General features: G+C 34.6%; 1 protein-coding gene across 3 annotated transcripts in view; it reads left to right on the top strand.

Annotated features, from left to right (window-relative positions):
- Positions 1 to 16,542, top strand: part of LOC136033277 (uncharacterized) — a 107,690-nt gene extending 91,148 nt beyond the window's left edge. The window contains exons 9-10 of one of the 3 annotated variants that reach the window (XM_065714034.1): positions 13,033 to 13,180; positions 15,040 to 16,542. The gene's annotated coding sequence lies outside the window, so the exon portion shown is untranslated. Of the gene's footprint in view, positions 1 to 4,241; positions 5,669 to 13,032; positions 13,181 to 15,039 lie in introns of those variants that run through there. The other 2 variants (XM_065714036.1, XM_065714035.1) reach the window with 2 other exon arrangements.
- Positions 16,543 to 17,742: the final 1,200 nt, after the last annotated feature.

Genomic DNA, 17,742 nt, shown 5'->3' with positions numbered 1-17,742 from the left:
TCGTCGGAGTTGAAGAGTACTGGGGAGGGTAGATGAATGTCCCGTTTAAAGACACAGGCTAGCCCACCGCAAGGGCGACCGCCAGTAGCTTTTGCTGGACTCAGGAACGCAGTATGATGCTGACTTCGACGCAAAAAATTCAAACTTGAAGCAGCGAGAAGATGCTCCTGGAAACATACCAAATCGTAGGAACCACACAACTCATCAATAACAAAATCCTTATCTTTGGTGCCATTTATATTGAATGAAATAGCTGAGATTGATGCACTCATGGTTGAAAGGTGGATTTGCACTTTATTCGATTCTTAATAACGGGGCAAGAAAAGCTATAGGAAGGGTGTTTTTGGCCGCAATTGGGATCAGCAATGCATGGCTTATCTTTTGTTGATATGTTTGGCCCTCCACAACGAGCGCATTTCGGGAGATCGCTGGGACAGGAGTACTGTAGATGGTCTAGTGATCGGCATTTAAAACAGCATTTGGGTAGGTCCTTAAACTCGTAAACAGGAAATATTTCATAGCCCACTATGAGGCCATTCTTGAAAAATTGCGCAAAAGAATCCAAAAACTCGATTTTCACAGACTTAGATAGGTCCAATCTCTTAGCATCTATGATACTGTGTTGGCTTCCGAGTACCGTAATGTTAACGTCGGTAGGAAAATTACGTGATATACCAAAAAACTGCTTGGAAACCACTTTTGGTGTAGTACCGGAGATAATGTTCTGTATTGACGACCAGAAGTCCTCCGTAGCAGACTTGTCCGTATTAATATACCACTTGTCATTGATGGGCTTTACGCTACGTACTAATTCATGTCCAGTAATTTGGTCTATAGCAGCTTTTCGCTTAAGAGGGTCAAATAAGGCGTCTGGCACCTTTGAGACGATAACTGTTGCATTTGAATCTAGCACTGAAGCTGGCTTGGGTGATTGGGGGAAGCTTAATTCCTAATTGTCAAGTTTTGAAGACATTCCCAAAACAACCTGATGGAGTCATTAAATTTTGAGAATAAAGAGGTGTAGGCAGTGGCAGGGTAGAACGCTTTATGACGAATGTCGGAAAATCATTGTCAGTCTCGTCAGGAGATTTTAATAAAGAAATTATGTCCCTGAAATGGCTAACCAATGCATTATTTCCCTTCCGAATAGGGCAATCTTCATGACCTGGACAAAGCTGCCACAATAACGTCTTTGGCACCTTGACCGAATTAGAGTAAAAAAACTCCAGTCCATGCCTTTTTATCACGTCATCCTCTGCTCCGATTAGCAACTTGCTCTGTACAAAATTCAATATCGGCGAGTCAAGAAGGACAGGATTATCGTCACTGGTAACAGGCATCACGCTGGTTCAATTAGTTCAATAATAATAGCTAAAATAAATATTTTGTTCTACAATTCATGCACAAATAGTTCTTTTGATAATCCTCCTATGTAGGTCAAGGTTACAAGTCACTTTATCGTTAACCAGTTATTGCGAAACCTTGAATTATAATTAACTAATTTTTATTCGATGAGAGCTTATTGCTGAGTGTTGAAATAGTTCACAATTCTTAAGCTAAAAAGGGCTTACTGAATTAATAAGTTCATAAAATATCCAATTTAATCCAGGTGTGTTCACTTTGAACTCAGATTCAATACTTGTATGCAACTTTTACACTTTTCAATCTTGTCTCTTTTATTTTTAAATTGTAAAAGAGGCCACACTTCCTTTCACGTCTCCAAACTATGATCGTAATAATGAAGACACATATCACGAAACACCTCTGAGTAAATGTTTCTAGTTCACTATTCCCTATATTACTTCCAAAATCCACGATGGCACATCCAATAATGAACCCAAAGAAAATGTACGCCAAAGTTAACTCATCCATTTCCATCTTTGAAATAATAAGATTATGAACGATAAAGCCCACCCCACCCGCCATTTTCCTTGCTTCCTAAATCGCAAATAAAGGTGACAATTAATCACTTAAAATTCTTAATTAGAACCCACTTTTTCCTGAACTTTATTTCTAAATTCTTCAAACTTTTTTATGTCATTAACTGTCTTATCATTTCTATTAAATAATTTTTTACTCGATAAATAAAGGGAAACTTAGACCTTGTAGTGATTGTAATTGGAGCAGACAACCCCTTGCTTGCTAGAGTATTACAATTTTGGCAATCAGACTTAACCTAAAATATGCCTGAGAAGCATAAAGATAAAAATTCCATACTCCAGTCTCGTAGAATCACCATAACATTAATTGCAGAGTAAACGGATCGCATTAATTTGGAGAACTCGAATTGGATTCACTATCCACGGAAATATCCCTAACCATCCCGAAGGACAAACTATCCCAAAATAAACAGATGTATTATAGAGAAATGCTACAACCTTAAAATGCAATGCAGTACAAAATGTGCGATTCTTCTAAGGATTCCGATGTGCAGTGACAAAATCACTTACATGTTCCCAAAAGGTTTCCTAAACAACAAAGTTTCATCAAGTGTAATCCCTAAATACTTGAAACAAGACTTCCTTTCAATCTCGCCATAACTGTATTTTAATCGAGTATTTCTATGGATAGGATCCATGGATAAAGCTCATCAAATTGGATTACGAACAAATAGAATAAGCTTTTATTTCTCATATTTTCGCTTTTTGTGCAGCTATGTGATGTGATATGAATAACTAGTTCATCATACCTTATTTAAGGTGATACTTCAGGGGATTTAAAGTGAGTGGTCGGTTAAAAGTTATCCGATTAATTAACATAGATCTCGTTGATTACCATTTTTATGGCACTTACAATCTCTGCAATACTAAATAGAATGAGCGATCGCAAACTCTGTCGGTCTGTCCCGTTTCTGCTTACACTTCCAGGTAAGCTAAGACGATTGTTGTACGCTAGGTTTTATTCCGTGTTAAGTAGATTCTAAATAGATGCAAGTGTCACATTCACTTTAGTTTCTTTTAAATTGTTCAAATGGAAACAAGCAACAAATAGAAGCAAAAGTTTAACAACCAATGTAAAAACCAATAATGCACTAAAATACACTTAAACTCACTGGAAAAGGAATACATTTGAATTCACTGATCGGTAGAATTGACTGCTATCGAGTCTTGAGCGACCGAACTTTACTTCTGACACCTTTCTACAAAGTTAATTGCAAACTTGGAGGTAATACTTGGAGGCTTTGCTTCTCTCCATGGAAATACCATTTTAAAGAATATTCAGAAAGTTTCTCGTTGCGGCCGCAATCGCGGAGGATCCGGGATCTAATTCAATCGCAAACATTCCAAAGCGGTGGCTCCAAACCTTTTTCGGTCCACGTACTATAGTCAAGGCCCCAAAAAGGTTGCGTGCCTCGTACTTTGAAATTGTTGTTTTAGTGTCTCTTCAACCCTTGATCAAATTGTCAAAAACACAATATTTATTGTCATATATAACGGTGCATAAAACTTTACAAGCATGTACAAAAATCAATGTGGGAATTGTGTTACTTCAAATTTTTTAATTTCTTTTCTTTTTTTAATTTCTTTTCAAAGTCGACTGCCTTAGAATCATAATTTTAGGTACTAATAGATCAACCATTTCACTTTTAAAATCAATAATAACGATTTTCTTTCCATATTAAACAACATTCCATTGTAGTAATCACGTTTTCTATTCCAATGTATAATCTTCTTCCTAATATTTTGAATGTATTTATTTTCCATTTTAATTTTGCCTAAAACTTCCTCCGATTAATAGTAATTTATTTTATTGAACAAACTTCCAAATCAAAAATAATTTATATATGAACATATTACTTAACTATCAATCGTCTTCATAATTGCTCTTCACTGATCCACTTACAGTTGATCCACTTCAATAAATATTCAATTCATGCTTTGAAACATTAAAAAAGATAAAGACATTAATATTATTATAAAAATCGTTTGGTTATATTCTTTAATCATTTTTTGTTTATTCTAACTGTAAAAATCGTTGATAAGCGTTAGAATAATCTTCAGTAGCATTGCTGAAATCACATTTCAAATCTTCTTGTGGATATTTACATTCATCTACTGTCACTTCAATTCTGTCGTTGTTCAAATTGGCTATTCTAAGATAGTTGCTAATCGAGGGAAGTATAATAGACGTGCACTCGGTAGACTATATGCTACATTCTGTGATCATTCTGTCCTTTATCTTTCTGGTCTTTATCCCCTTCTAAAAAAAGATGTTTATCAGATTCGGACTTTTTATTTCAGATATTGTAAATTTTTACTTTATCTCCACCCTTGGTATAGCAATGGGAAGATAATTCGTAAGTCTGATGTCCCTGATATAAGTGCAACTCCTTCATGGAAGGTTTTTGGAGTCAGCTTTTTATCGTTTATCGCCTCATCATCCTTTGGTCCGTCTGTTCGGTTAATCTCATTGTAGTGTAGTTTTTTTTCTATTTGTAGTGTATTTTATTTGCAGTATGTTTCATGTTTTTCTTTCTTTTTGTTAATACACAAGTGCCATAACTTGTTATGATGTGGGTTATAAATAAATTATTATTATTATATGGTCAAATACCTTATTGTTTTGCGTATAACTGTTATCTTCTTCAGATTTCTTTAACAAAAAAACTATTTTATTTGTATTATAGAGTTCACTGACTACCCTTATGTTAATTCTTTATCTATTTTATTGTCACTTTTATAGTTATTACACACTTTCAACATTAATTCAAACGAGCCTTCCTTTCCTACTGCAGATATTAATTATTCTTGCTTTTTCGTTAATGCAGCTTCTAATTGAATTGATATGGGTAAAGTTAGATATAATACTAGTAGTACTGGTAACTTGGATGTAATGCTCGTATATCATATCTAATATATCGTTGCTGGTCAATATCTAGGTCGATGTTGTAATTGGATAACGGAATATACTCAAAACCCCCCTGTTTACAAAATCCCAGGAAGATCATATTTCTCTTTGATCTTTCCTAATGACATCCTCCTACCTTATTTACAAAGCTCCCTCTTTTCGTTTTGCCAACACGCATGATCTTCAGAAATGTATTATCTTCCATCCATGGAATGCTTTTTAGCCATTTCAACCGTGTTTCCTCAACTGTCTCTTGATTTATCACGCCTTCAAAAATGATTTTTTCATTTAGAATATAGCAAACTTCAAGATTAGGGCCTGAGCTATATTGACCTGTCAATATTTAACTCAGTTTTATTATTGGATAGCGGAAAAACAGTTAAATCAAATACAGTTTTTGTCTGGACAGTAACTTAATTTTAAGCCGGTACACGAAAGTCTGATTGAAGTACACGAAAGTCTGATTGTGAGATATTTGTTGAAATTCTTAAACAAATGAAATGACTCAATTGTCTGAAAAAAGGACTACGAGCTGTGATTAGCTCTTATTTTGTTTTGATTTGACTTCTTTGTTTGCTATAATAAATTTGTTTAATCTTTATTAATTAAGCTCGGTAATTTACCTAGAATTTAGAGGTTTTTAGGCTTTTATAAATGGTAGTATTTAATCTCATACTAAATTATTATACTCAGCAATGTCATACCCAGCGTATTTTGCAGGAAGTTTGCATTTGCATAGAGTAATCTGAGGCTCATCTTCTCTAGATGATCCTGATCTTTTTTATTTCTTTGTATCTTTTATAGTCTTCGTATCTTTTTATTATCCCTTTCATCCTGCCAAATTCTCATTAAAATTTCATTCAGCTTCTTTTCATAAGTCTTCTGCTTCTTCTCTTAGGTTTATTGCCTCTTCTGAGAATTATTTTTATTGCTATTTCATATTCTCGCTGAATTTTTTCTATCGTTTGGTTTTTGCTCTGCATTTCCTTCTGAACTTCTTAAATTCTTAGCTGTTTTAAAATTTGCCTTTTTATTGAAGTATGTTGCTCTGAATGTAATAGGGTATTGGATCATTCTCCTAAAATAAAAAACACAAAATTTTAAAGAATTTTGTTGGACCATGTAAGGAAAATGAGACGAGTTAAATTGATTTTTCGGAAAAAACAACAATATTTGAAAATCGCAAACTTCAAAATTAGGGCTCGACCTACAAATCAACCGGTCAATATCTAGGTTAGTGTTACAATCAAATATTGAGAAAGCAGTTAAATCAAATAAAGTTCTAGTCTTGACAGTAAAACTATTTTAAGCCATTTTAGTTACATGAAAACAAGTACAAGAAAGTCTCATTGGGAAGAATAAGATATTGGATGAAATTTTTTAAAGGAACTTCAATGACTCCATTGGCTAAAGAAAAAACTACACAGAGCTCTGATGTATTCTTATTTTATTTTTATTTGGTTTCTTTTTTTACTACTGTTAATTGTTTTTAATCTATAAATTTAGCTCGGTAGTTTGCCTCGAATTTTGAAGTTTCTAGGCTTTTATGGAATTTTCTCCTTTGGAGAAAATTCTTCGCTGTCAGTGGAAGCGGTAGCTTCTGCAGCAGCAGCAGCAACAATCCCTGGGTCAATGCAATCAGGTGGATCTGAATTGAGTAGTATGTCGAAGTGTTTCTTCCATAGATCAATACATTGGGATTGATCGTATATGGTTTCTCCATTCGCTGCTTTCAGGCTTGTAGATGCCATGGAGTGTTGCCCTGTCAGCTCATGCAAGATCTTGAATGTGGCGCCTATGTCTTTCTTTTGGGCAGCTTGCTCGAGCTCAGTGGCTTTGCCTCCAATGAAGTCTTTCTTGTCCTTATAGAGTTGCGCTGTTTGTTTAACTGTCTTTAGAGTGTCATCTCTTCGTAGTTTCACTCGCCGTATGTGGTCACTCACTCCGAACATCTGGCTACTAATCCACTCTTTCTTTATTCACTACTTCAAGCCTACAACTTCTGTTGCTGCAGTGAGAACATTAGCCTAATCGTTCCACGTTGACTCACTTTCTGAACACTGTTGGAGGGTCTACAAAGCGGTTAGAGACCTCAACTATATACCGTTCACGAACCGAGGGATCTTGCTTCAATCGAGAGGTGTCTACCTTCTTTGAGGAAGAGGAGTTACCCTTGTTGGCTCCTCAGCTTGAGTTTGATCCTTGCAGAAAGAAGACGCTGGTCAGTATTTCCGAGCTCGGCACCTCTGTATGAGCGGTAGTTCTGTCTAGACTAAAGCCAGTGTCGTCGTAAAATGATGTAGTCAAGCATCTTTTGTATGGCTGTCATTGTTGTAACATGCGTGCTTCGCAACGTCTTCTCACGAACCATGTATTAATGACTGATAGAGTGTGGATGACGGGGCCATTAAGCAGCCGCTCACTATTCTTCTTCAGAGCGTCAACCGTCAAAGGTCCTAAAACGGCATTATATAGGCCAGAGCTGTTAGCGACAACGGCATTGAAATCACCTATGACAATAAGGTAGTCGTCTGACGGGATAAAGTAGAGCTTGTAGGACAGCACTGCATAGAAGTGGTCCTTAATTCAATCTTCGGCCTATTTTGTCGGTGCATAGCAGGTAAGAACAGCTACCTTCCCATGCTTGCCCTCAATTCTCTCTCAGTAGACGTGACGAGATAGGTGCGAATTACAGTAGAGCTTTCCGGGTAAAGCTGTTGAGAACAAGGTCGACTCCCTCTCTTCTTTTGATTCCGCCGGACGAAAACAGTTTCCGTCCTTCTCCAATATCTTCTTCACCGCTTCCTGAAAGGTGCGTCTCTATTATTCCTACAATCAGAATTTGTAATTTTTTAGTTCGTTTGCTAAAAGAAACTTAGAACCGGGCTGGTTCAGCATCAATATATTCCAGAAGGCAATATTAATGCCACCTTGATCAGCAATGTTCAAAGGGGTATGTTTTTGGGCTAGTATGGCTCCGTTTGGGAAAGCAGATGGGGTATCCGAGGCTGTATTTCCAGTTCCATTCATAGCCAAGAGTATCAGGAAGAGGCCTGCTATACCAACCGTTCTTAGGTGCATTTGGTTCTTCGGTGGCTTGTCAGATATCCAGAGACACGCGAAGTCAGCTCTGTAGACAGCAAGAATACACGAGAGCAGACTTTGGACGAGCAACAATACCTCATAAACGGAATGATTTATGTTCATTTTGAATATTAAAGTTGCTACTTACTTTCAATAGAAAAAATAAGTTTTTTTCAATTTTATTTCGGAGTTAATGAGAGGTTTAATCTGGGACTGCAGCCAATTTCGAAGGACAAATGTTACAGGTTAAAGAATAGCTTGTTTATTTGGGCATCAAGTCTGCACACTAATAGGGATGTCTAAGCATGTAGGAGATTGTAATTGAAACGGTAATAGGCAAATAAATATCCTTTTGAGAAGTAATTTAGGTCAGGTAGTTGATGTGAAAATTCAGTGAAGACTCAAATAAAACAAGTTGCATGTCTTCATTATAGGTCAAAAGCTTGATTTTATGCCAAAATAAATAAGTACGATTTAGTTCCAAACAAATTTTAAGAAAATTTGGAACCTAAAGAACTCATTTGGCTCAAGGGTAATACAAGTGGATTTTGTATAGCAGTTTCATTTGCAAGAGTGCTAGATTGGTTAGAACATTGAAACTATAGGAGAATACAATCAGGTTAACAAGGGTTCGGTGTTTTTGAGTCCAATTATCTGGAGGTTTGAAGAATGCTAGATAGACATCTGAGAGTCAATGTTGGTTTATTAAGCAGATACCGGAGAAGAAAGTAGGTGCTTCTAAACGGTTTAGAGCCCGACCGATATAACGGCCGGCGGACATATCAGGCTAATCAATATTGGAGTCAGTGACATAATCAGATATCAGCAAAAAAAACAGGCTGATTTTTTTTTCATACGCAACTTATCAAGAAAATGGTTCGAGATTATTTGGTAATTTCTCCTTGTCCAGTCCTTAGAAATGATGCCACCAGCTAAGTGAGCATGGTGGAGGGATCAGCAGAGACGAGTCAAATGAAGTCAAAGCATATTTGTTGTCAATGTACACCTACTTGTCGAATCACAATTGGTGCATCAATATTCGAAGTAAATGCGGAGCTCACAAACGTACAATTTCTACCAAAACAACTAAATAGAACACAATAAATCGTACGTTTTGGTTTAATGAATGTTCACTTGCGTGGGTAAGAGATCCATGAATCATTCCATTAAAATCGTGATATCCAGTTAGCGGCATGGTTAAGGGAGGGGATTTCATTAGGCGAGGAGGGGGGAAGTTCGGTATGCGGTGCCAATACCTTCAGAGTTTTGACCATTTACATTGGAAATCTAACTTGTGAGTCAAAATTTGTCGGCATTTTTCGGACAATTTCTATAAATCCCTTCTCCAAACTTACAATGCTAGTTGCACCCCTGCATTGAAAAAGAGAGTATGAAAAGCAGATTGGATTGACAGCATGTTTGAAAACAGACTTGCAACTTCGACAAGGGATGAAGAAGCGTCAGCAAATAATATTAATGAGGAACTGGAAAGGTACCTGAGTGAGGATGTCATTGACAGGAAAAAAAAAAGCTTCCTTTAGAGTGATGGTGAAGTAACAGCATTCGTTTCAAAGACTGGCATAACCTGCTTGGAAGTATTTCTGCTGTCCACCCTGTTTTGACCCAAGCAAAACAGATTTCAGCATAGTTGGGAACATCTATAATAATAAACAAAGGGGTTTGAAAGGCGAAAGTGCTGAAACATTTTGCTTTGAACTTGCTTGTTTTGTTTTGGTTTTGTGGCTTTGTGTTGCTATGGCCTAAAGGAATTTGAAAAATATTATGTTATCGGATGCATCGGACTCAGACAGTTTCATTGAATTGTTTGGCATCATTTTAGTAGTTTCATTGAATTGTTTGGCATCATTTTAGTAGGCAGAATTCAGAAAGTTGAAATCATATTTCCTGTTAGTGGAATAAAGCCATAACAAACAGTTCGTGGTAACGAACTGTAGTAAGGAGCGACCCGGCTCAATAGTAACCAAAACTCTAAAAAACGGAATTTTGATACCAATACTTACATCAAAAGAATTGCATTTTAATGCTGATTTCAAATATATAAGTTTTTTCGAGTTTAGTCTCACTCATTAAGAGTTACGCGCCTGAAAAAATTTGCTTTATTTTACAAAGCAGGAAGAAAACTCCCCTAAAAGTCATAGAATCTTAATAAAAACCACACCATCAGATTCAGCGTATGAAAGAACCCCACTGTATAAGTTTCAAGCTCCTATCTATAAAATTGTGGAATTTTGTATTTTTTGCCAGAAGACAGATCACGGATGCGTGTTTATTTGTTTTTTTTTCTTTTTCCCAGGGGTGATCGTATCGATCCAGTGGTCCTAGAAAGTTGCAAGAGGGCTCATTCTAATGGTAATTGAAATTTCTAGTACCCTTTTTAAGCAACCAAAAAAATTGAAGGGCACTTAGGCCCCCTCTCATGCTCATTTTTATCCCAAAGTCAATGGATCAAAATTATGAGATAGCCATTTTGTTCAGCATAGTCCAAAAAGATAATAACTATGTTTTTGGAGACTATGTACTCCCCCACAGTCCTCGTGGGAGGGGCTGCAAGTTTCAAACTTTGACCAGTGCTTACATACAGTATTAGTTATTGGGAAGTGTACTTACGTTTTCAGGGGGATATCTTTTGGTTGGAGGGATTGAGGGGAGGGAGGTACGTATAAGGATCTTTTCTTGGAGGAATACGTCACTGGGGAAGAAAATTTCAATGAAGGGGTGAAAGATTTCCTAGCATTATTTAAAAAAAACAAAGAAAAAATAAATATGAAAAGTTTGTCAACTAAAAGTAAAGAGCAGCATTAAAAATTTAAACGAACAGAAATTATTACGCATATGAGAGGCTCATTTCCTCCTAAATACCTCGCTCTTTACACAAAAGTATTATTAGTAATTTCAACTATTTATTCTATGGCCTTTGTGATTGTGACATCATTCTTAAAGAATTGGGACGAAATTTAAGCCTAATGTAAAGAGCGAGGTATTAACGAGGGGGCAAACCTCCTCATATGTATAATGAAGATACACAAGTACAGAAGTTCGTTACGTAAATTAATTCGTAACGTACGGTTATATTTTGTTCCTAATATAGATGGCGGTAGGGGAGCTTGTTTTTTTTTTACAGAGGCAGCAGCTATCTTGCTAGTAGAAAAAAATTATTTAGAGCGTGTTCTATGTGAAAAATCAAGTAACTTTAAAATAATTAGAGAAGTTACTTAAATTTTACATTCACCAGGAACGGCATTCGAAGTAACTAAGGTGTTATTCATCTAGAAAAAAATATTGGGACCAAGATTTTGATAAAAATTTGCTTTAGACTCATTTAGTCTGAACTTAGAATAACTTCCTGCGCATATGCCCTTGTAAATATATTTGCTAAAGCCACTGACCAATAAAGGAAACTTAGAATATGTTGGAACTGACGTTGAACTCAAAAAATTTAGATATACTCTAGGGGTAGGCCTATATGAATAGGATATTCTAGTTGCATGTTTAAACTTGTTTGGCTTGGGTATAGTTTGAACAACCTAACCCCTTGCCAAGATAGCAAAAAGTAGTTAAACTAGAATAGTACCACAGTTAGTATTTTTTGCATTGTTTCCTGATGGTTCAAGCTAGCCTCTATATTTTAGATTTGACCTACTGTATAAAATCGACCTCTTTGTTCACAAAAAGAAAAACAGAATGTTGCATAAATAACTTAATGCTAAATTCATAATGGAAAAGCATTAATTTTGCAATAAATTTGTGGGTATTAACCTAGATTTGATTTAAATATCCTGTTTCTATATTAATTTCAGTGCTTTAGTGTCTGAGATAGTATACAGTAGAGTTGATTATTGAAAGTTTTTGGAGTAGACATATCACCTTCTGACATTCAATTGAACTATTAAGGTTAGAATTTTAGACTAGGCTAGTTAAGATTTCTAATTGATGGCCATTTCACTAGGCTATCTTTAAAAGTAATTGAGCTTGCTAAATGATTTTTTAGTAATGGATCTAGGGTCCAACAGTAGCATCAAATGAGAAGGAATTCCTCTAGATTTGGCAAAATACTTCGAGAATTTTCATCGAAATATATATATTTTGGTACATCAATCAAAGAACCCCCCCCCCCCCCAAAAAAAAAAATTCAAAATATATTTCCCTCCCTCTTCCATCCACAGTCTTGTGAATTAGTGCGATTCGTGAATTAGCACAGCAGAAAGACTTTAGTTTTGTCCTGGATTTTGTATTATTTTATACTTGACTGATTTCAGCTTATTCATAGAAAATTGTAAAGGTTTCATGTCTGCATTTTTATAGAATTTGTGTTTTTTGTTTGTTTGCAAAATTTTATAGTATTTGCTTCTGAGTAGGTTAAACTTGTATCAGACCAAAGGTATAAGCTATATTAAAAATGTCCATTTTTCATGAAAATTTAAAAAAAGTTTCTTGGGCATTAATTTGTGAGCTTGGAACATTTAGCTGTTAGGGTAATATGATTTTCAGAAACTTTTTTAATAACCAAATCAGGCTCATGCTTTGCCATGACCTAAACTTAACAAGAGAAATAAACATATACTTGTAGGTAGGATTTAATTTAGAGTAAAGTGGATGACATATTTTGAAATATTCAGTTCACCAAGTTTAACCTTCATAAGGTAGAGTAGTCACAACTCAGTTTTCCGTTTACAGTATTTGCTTCTAATTAAATCGAGGCTTTCATTGAGACCACAGTCCAAAATAAAAATGATTTAGTCAAAGCCCAATAAAGGAAAAAAAATTTACAGCCTCCATCAAATATTCCAAAATTCATGAAAAATATAGCATAGAGATGGGTGGATAAAAATTCAATGACTGACTTAGGATTTTTCTGTGAAGTGAAATTTCTCTCTTCTGATGGCTGTTCAAAACTGTTGTTTTTGATAGGTAGAAAACAAAAATAACATAGCATATAGACTTTGTATGCATTCCTTCCATCTCAAATACTAGATACTCTTCAAAACACTCACTATTATTGAAACAGATATCTTATAAAATCCTAAAATATTGAATAACTTGAGAAATTCAATGGAGTGTCTCAGCTAGAAACAATTTCAGATTTTACTGTTTTTTGTTAAATCTTCATACATTGAGCTCTGTCAGTGGTACATCAGACGTGGTACAACATTATTTAGTTCTACAGTTGCTTATTGATGAAATAATGGATACTGATGTAGAATCAAATGAAGATGAAGAATTGATGGTGGTAAGTTGTAATACAATATTCAATTTAATCTTGCAAGCTATTCTTTTTCTAGACACAATCTTTTATATTCAGGTATGAACAAAGCTCCAAAGTTGCCAATAGCACACTTAAACAGAATTCCAAAAGCTGCTCACACTTTAGCAGCCACTGCCAAATAGTATTACTACTTAGCTACCCCATTCTTTCTATTGTGGGGTATATAATAAATGAATCTTGGAGTAGAGATAAGTATTATGTTGACCAATAATTTGTGATTTCTTTATATTACATAGAAACAGTTTTTTAGGACTGAGAAAATAAATTCTGATTTTATTTAAGAATATATTATTTTGTTTTGCTACAAAGTCATTTATTGTTGTAACCTGCGATTATGATGTTATTCATCATCTTGTATACAATCATTTTGAGTCTTTATTTGGATGTGTATATTTGAAGAAAAAATTTACCATACATATAGACCAAATAGTAACATTTTGACTAAATGCCTGACAGCCTGTACAACCAACAGGTCTCTTTTTGTTTCCTGGCTTTTGGCTGTGGTCTGTTTTACGCTTTCTATTTTGCTAATTTTGTTTTTCTGGTTAAATAGCAGATATATTCTTTATTTGACTATGTTTTTTACTTTAGGCTAATTTATGTTTTTCATTTAGCTATTTTCTTTTTTGCCAAGAAAGAATCTTGGTTAAATAGCAAAAATATTCATATAGACTACATCACCTATCACTTTCTTCGTAGAATCAACTTCTTATTTCTTGGAATTAATTTTTTTAAGGTTATGCATTAATAAATTTACTCATAGATATAATTGGCCTGAAAAATTAAAGTTTTGAAAATTCCATAAAGTATTTTGCCCAGTTTCATGCTCTTTGATATGTTAATTCCAAAAACTGTCCCCATTTTTTCCGTGTCAGGGTTTTCTTGAAAAATACATATTATCAATTTTAGCACAAACCCATTTGGAAAAGAAACATGTTGCCCAATTTCTTGTGTATTATCTGGTAACATTTATTTTACCCAAAGCCAATAATTTGTAATTTCTTTATATTACATAGAAACAGTTTTTTAGGACTGAAAAAAGTTTCTTATTTTAACCAAATGGTCCTTGTGTTTCAAGAGTTGGTTTAAAGAATTGGGACAAAACGTCAAACTGTAGCATAAAGAGTAGAGTATTGTGAAGTGGAATCAAATCATATAACTTTTCCTAGCTAGAATTTCCTCTTTGTGGAGAATTTTTCCTGGAGCAAATTCTCCCATCATACATTTTTCCCCCTCAGAAATACATTGATAAGCATCTTATCATTTTGGTTATGGATGCAGTTGTTGGCTCGTTACAAAATTACAAATTTCTGATGGAACATAAACATCAACCAGCTTTTCTGAATTTACAACAAATTAGCACAAATACTTAATTTGGTGGTGTCCATTGTAATTCTAAGTAACTTGCAATGATAACATTGCATAATACAACTTTGTTGTATTATACTTTATATGTAAAGGCTCTGTTTCCAAGATTTGTCAGGGGCTAGTAGATACAGTAAATTCTTCTAAATTGACTATTGCATGTGATAAAAATTTTTCCAAAAATTAGTTATCTAATATGAATTAATGTCTTTCTGTTGTAGAATTTTACAGTATTTGTAAGAAGACATAAAACAACGCTCTTCAGAAATTATTCTGTCACATATATTGAATTATAGGGGTTAGATGATGATATGAATCTTTGATTTCATGTAAATTGTGTGGCCAGTAACTGTTGGAAAATGAATCAGGATTATTAATGTTTTGTCTCAATTATCAACCACTTATAGTTCTCTTTAAGTAATATTTTGCTTAGCTTGTACATGATTTTTGCTTTCTAGCATGTGTTACCGCTGGAGAAGTGAATGAAAATATTTATTTATCAAAAATAAAAGGGTTTTATGAAGTAACAATCCCTGTTGTGAGTGACAAAGAATTTAAGTCTCACTTCCAACTAGAGAGGGGAACAGCTGAAGCTCTGCTGCAGAAAATTAGCTCCAAACTGAGAATTAAAGGGGTCAATTTTGAGCCAAAATATGCCTCAGTAAGCAACTTCTAAGTGCTTTATGGGTATGGTCAACCCCTGGCAGCTATAGATCAGTCTCTCAGAGCTTTAATGTTTCAAAATCTTTTGTTGCTAGAACTTTGAGAAGAATGGCAGATGTTCTTGTTGGAATGGCATCTTCTTTAATAAAATGGCCAGAAAGACAGCATGCTCAGAATGTAAGGGAACATTTTAACAAGATGTCAGAGTTTCCAGGGGTTATTGTCTGTATTGATGGAACTCGTATATTGCAATACCAGCTCCTACTGAGCAGAGTGATTCATATGTGAACAGAAACGGGTATCATTAAGTACAAATGCAGGCAGTTTGTCAACATAATTTAAAGTTTACAAATTTCTATGTTAGTCAAGTTGGCTCAGTACATGATGCTTGTGTATATTGACATTCATACCTGGGGCAAGATATGAAAAATAATTTAACAATCTTTTCACCAGACTGTCATATTATATGAGACAGTGCTTATCCATTGAGCCCATATCTATTAACTCCCTATCGAGAAACAGGAAATTTAACTAGATACCAGCAGAACAACAACTTCAGACACTCATCTACAAGGATAACAATTGAGAGGACATTTGGCAAACTGAAAGGTCGTTTCCGTCGCTTACAGTTTTTTCCTTCCCCAGATATTGCATTTATATATAAATCAGTGATTTTGTGTTGTGTATTACATAATATTTGTGTGGATAGCAGTGATTTGATTAATTTTGATGCTGAAAATTACAGGGATCCAAGTTTGACTAATAGTAACTTTGATGTAAGAATAGTAGAAAACCAACAAGAAGATGGAAAAGTAAACGTGACCATAATGCTGCAAATATTAGGCTTTCATTCCAAGTTACTGCAACATACGTATTTATTCCTCTTTTGATTTGTTTTCTATGTTTACAAAATAAAAAGTTTTCAATCATAACTTTGGAAACAGATAGGTAAAAATCTTTAAAATGTACTTCAAGTATAAGTCATTTCAAAAAAAAATGTGTATCATTCTAAAGATGAGGTAAAAACATTCCTGTAGAAAAGAAACAAGACAGATGAATAAAAGAACATATACCATCTAAGCCCATTAAATGTAAGATACAAAAGAAGAAAACTTCAATTATACATCTGTTCTTTAAACAAGCAGGAGGACAAATTTAATCTCACTTTTGAGACCAGGTGTAAGACTAATTTATCTGGGAATTAAAACAATAAATCCCTGGCTTATCTGTTGACACTGACAGTGAAGGGAATAAAAACATTTATTTTGTTCCGTCTATTTGTTCAAACAGAGCCTGGACAGTAATTTGGATATTTTTTGGCTGCCCTTGCAAGCTTTTACTACATAGTCGAATGTTATTTCAAAAACAAATTTAAAGGAATTTTTAAAAAGAGCTTAACACCCATTGAAAATGACTTAAGCAAAACTTAAGTCCTTTTTGAGGAGTTTCAGGCTCATTTAAGAATTCTGAAAAATTATTTTCATACTAACATCTAACTATAAAGAATAAGGAAAGAAAAATTTATGCTGTGAAGTACCCAAGACTACAAATTTACCCTAAAAACAAGCCTATAATGAGTCGTTGTGGTCCCCATGAATGATACAAAATGGAACTAGTCCCTATGTTGGAAAGGAGCATGCAAAAGGCATCAAGTGATGTGATATTTTTTCCTGGCTGAATTGCATTGAAAGGTAGGCCTATAAATAAAATATTCCAGATAATTGTTAAGATTATTGACTATTGTTTCTTTTTCTGGAAGAACAAGGATTCACTGAAAAATTGCTCCAGGTCACTATCACACAAATATGAAAAAAAAATAGAATACATACTCTATTTCTAATTTACTTTCTTTGAAATAATACATTTAACTAATTCCTTACTGAGATTGTTTACTGTTCCTTTTTCAAATAATATTAAAAAGTTTATTATATTTAAGTTCATTTATTTTTTACATTGATTAAAAAAAAAAAATAAAAAAAAAATTTCAATGAGCTTTTGAAGTAATTCAAGCGCAGCACTCTTTTTTTCAAAAGCTAAATCCTGCCGTAAAATACATTCCTTGTGTCGCTTATTTGTATGTGCATTCATTTGTAAGATTGTCTCTGCCACAGTAGGTTTTGGGGCAATTTTATTTTGTGGTAAAGAGGATTCGCTGTTAACTCTCCTCCTCTTACTGAGCCTGAACGCTTGTTAAGAAGGGCATGGATTATCCGTCCGTTCAACAGGTGATTCAATAGAAAATTCAGCAGGGGTAGGCGAGGGAAAATTCTCTTCAAAGGTTGTCACAGTGTCTTTTAAAACTACCCTTGCTGCCCCATCATCAACAGCAACTGGCTGTATCTGGTCTATCTCCAACAAAGTCTCATTATTTTGTAGTACCCCCACTTTATATTCCCCTCACCGCTTGTCCCAGCTTTGTCTTTTTGAATTTTGTATTGATTTTTTAAATTGTCATATTTGTTCTTGCACTGTTGATCTGTGAATGGATGCCCATTTTC

The sequence above is a fragment of the Artemia franciscana genome, chromosome 11 (genome assembly GCF_032884065.1).
Source record: "Artemia franciscana chromosome 11, ASM3288406v1, whole genome shotgun sequence".
NCBI lineage: Eukaryota > Metazoa > Arthropoda > Branchiopoda > Anostraca > Artemiidae > Artemia > Artemia franciscana.
Note: the sequence above shows the minus strand (reverse complement) of the source record. Positions and strands in the feature narration are given on the sequence as shown.